The following is a 3,342-nucleotide window of genomic DNA, read 5'->3' on the forward strand; positions in this document are numbered from 1 at the left end:
CTGAGAAGACACCAACCGAGGGCCTGAGCTGCACTTAACTTGCACAGAGACATCCTAGGAGAAGAGGATGTGCAGCTCCTCCCACCCTTTTAGAACCCCCAAAGAATTATTCGCACCCTGGAGCGAAACCATATTACTGGGCATGACTTTCAAAACATGTCTGTCGTATTCCTTAAAGCAGAAGCTGCAGTTGTGAGGTGAAAATATACTTGGAGAACATTCTTCCCATTTCCTGGTGTCGTGCCCTCGTTCTGCTTAAGAACAGAGTCATCAGACCAAAGGTATCCTTTGGAGATGATGTGAGTGCTTCTCTGTACATGTACCCTAAGCATTTTTGTCTGCCACGTTCTGTCAATCTGAGTATATTGTCTGGGGGGCCTGGCTCTGTGCTGCTGACTTGTGGGGAGAGGGGAGAAGCAGAGGGTAAGGGGATTCTGAGCCAGAGTGGCCTGGAACACATAAATCCTTTCCTGCATCTGCCACTGGGTACACAACTGGGATCAGCTGGGGCTTTGACCTTCTTCTGAGCCAGGTCGGACCACACAGAGAATCTGCTTTGCTTAGCCAAATTATCCAGTGTCCTCCTTTCCCCTAGGCTCCATTCTAGTCCCTACTAGGCAGAGATACAGGGGAAGAGGGTGGGAGGGCTCCCCTGCCAAAGTGGAAGGTCTCATGCCCAGCTGAGAGGGAGAGCGAGAGAGCAAGAGAGCAAGAGAGAGCGATCCTTAATATAAGCACTGGCCTTAATTCTTTTCACTTACCAGTGAGAAAAGCTCTAGCCCCTGACTTTCTGAACCAATAAAATGTCCCAGTATTTGGCCAGTTCAGAGCACACTCCCAGCTGGGAGCATGCCAAGAAGGGCTGGGTCGAGGGCAGGGGCAGGCGCCGAAGTTTCTGGGAGCTGCCCTGTGCTAACAGGGTCAGTGCAATCCCTCATCTTACGGAAGAGGAAACCGAGTTGCTGAGACAGGAAATACCTTGTAGAGAGGTCGCGCAACGTTTGGACTGGAACCTCGATCTTCGGTACCCAGGGAGCCACTCAGGAAGACACTCTGAGGGACAGGGGGCTCCCTGAGTACCCTAGATGGCCGGCAGGGCCAGAAGAGGCAGAGAGGGCCGGGGAAGGCCGGGGAGGGCACACATAGGCAGGGATGGAGATGATGTGGCACCAGGGCAGTCAGGAAATAGATCTGCAGGACATCATTAAGGTCAAGTCTGGCTGCTCCACGTGAGCTCTTCAGACCATGCAGAGGTAAGATGGTGTTCCAAGGGGGTGCAGAGGGCCACAGAAGACATATGGCATAACTTCCTAGAGCCCACATTTGACTCAATAGTGAGTCATTGAAAGCCTCGTTTTCCTGTTAAAACCAGCATAGATCCAAAAAGATAAAACTGAGACCTCAAAAGCATTTCAAGTTCATTGCAGGCCCTCCTGGCTGTCCTACAACTACCACCCCAGTACCATTCCAAGGGAGCATCTTTGCACTGGTCTCTAGACATTTCAGCTTTTTGTTTTCCCTGCCAGTACCAGGACCCTCCACTTCTCCTGACAACAGCTATTCTGCTCTTTCCTTGGGTGAACCGCTCCTCCCCAGCCCACTTGCAACAAACTGCTTAACCTCCTGCCAAGCACATGACCCAAGTCAGGCCAATTATAGTGTCTCCTACCCCTTTCCACGCTGACTGTGGGAGGGAAAGGTCATGTGACCCTATCCTAACCAATGAGAATCCTGCCCTGGGATTTTTTTTTTTTTCTTCTGAAATGGAGAGAGTCTCTTCTGCCGTTTCTAACCCTGGAGCTCTGTGTGGCTATGCCCCCACTCACCCCACTTGAGCATGTCCATCACTGGGAGGAAACCTGCCTTCAGTAGAAGAGATGAGAAGGACATGCCCACAAAAACACAGGATGTAGAGAGGAGGAGAGAGAGAGAGAGAGAAGAAGAAGAAAAGAAAGAAGAAAGAAAGAAAGAAAGAAAGAAAGAAAGAAAGAAAGAAAGAAAGAAAGGAGACATTGCTTGAGTCCCTGAACCCAGGTCCTGAGCACATATTGTAACCCCCCCCCCAACCTTTTTAAAAGCTGGTTTCATTTATTCATTCAACAGGTACTTACTGAGTGTCTTCTTGGTGCCAGGCACTATTTTAGGGTCTGGAAATAGAACAATAAACAAAAGAGACAAAGATCCTGCTCCCATGGAGTTTACATTCTAGGTTGAGTTGTGCTTCTGTCATTTGCAGCTGAAAACAATGCTGCCTGCCAGATCCCGGAAGAATTTACAAGCTAGGATAAGGATCAGAGAGAGAGAGAGAGAGAGAGAGAGAGTCCATACTATAAACAAGGGAAAGTCTGAAATTTCTTGAGCAGAGGAATCACATGATCTGACACAGCCCTCCGGCCTGGGGGGCAGACCAGGTTTTGCAAAGGCTCGAGTGGCCGGGGACGCTGATGTACTGCATTTTTTTAAAAAGATTTTATTATTATTTATTCACGAGAGACAGACAGAGAGAGAGAGAGGCAGAGACACAGGCAGAGGGAAGCAGGCTCCATGCAGGGAGCCCGATGTGGGTGGGACTCGATCCCAGGTCTCTAGGATCAGGCCCTGGGCCGAAGGCGGCGCTAAACCGCTGAGCCACCCGGGCTGCCCTGTGCTGCATTTTTAAAGTACCCTCATGAAAAGGATGTCTTACCTGAATCCAGGTTCCCGGACGAGACTCAACTGAGAAGGAAAATGAAGTGCTCCCCGGAAGCGCTCCAGGCCCCGCTCTTTCGGGGCTCCCACCCTCACCTTCAGCGGGTGGGGCGGGGTGGTTGGCTTCAGCCTTTCTCCGCCCTTGGCCCGCGCGCGGCGCCGACGGCCAGTCCCTGGGCAGGTGGAGCGCACACGCCCGCGGCCGGACCCGTTAGCTCAAGGGAAGGCCCGTGGGATCGCGCATCCAGGCTGCCCTGTCCCAGCCCTGACCCCACTGCGCCCAGAAGAGCCATTCCAGGTGCCTCCTTGTGCAGAGGACTTTCTTGGTCGCCACCCACCTGCCCCCCACCCCGCGCCGCCCGCCGGGCACCGCCTTCGAACCCCTGCCACACCCACGTCGGGCACTTGCTGGAGCGGAGGGGCACGTTTTCAGGTGCGAGGAAGCCGCCTGAGGACAAGGGCCGGGCTCCCCTTCACCGCCTCCCCGTGGAGCCTCCCCTGTGCCTGACTCAGGCTGGCGGAGGGACTGATGGCGGAGACGGCTCAGGGATACGGTGACCTGAAGTCCCTTGCCTGGGACAGTCCCAGTTTAGGCCTATCTTATTGTCCTCATTATTGGTAGCATCCTCTTTCACTCTCCGAAGCGTCTTAGGG

The sequence above is a fragment of the Canis lupus genome, chromosome X (genome assembly GCF_048164855.1).
Source record: "Canis lupus baileyi chromosome X, mCanLup2.hap1, whole genome shotgun sequence".
Taxonomy (NCBI): Eukaryota; Metazoa; Chordata; class Mammalia; order Carnivora; family Canidae; genus Canis; species Canis lupus.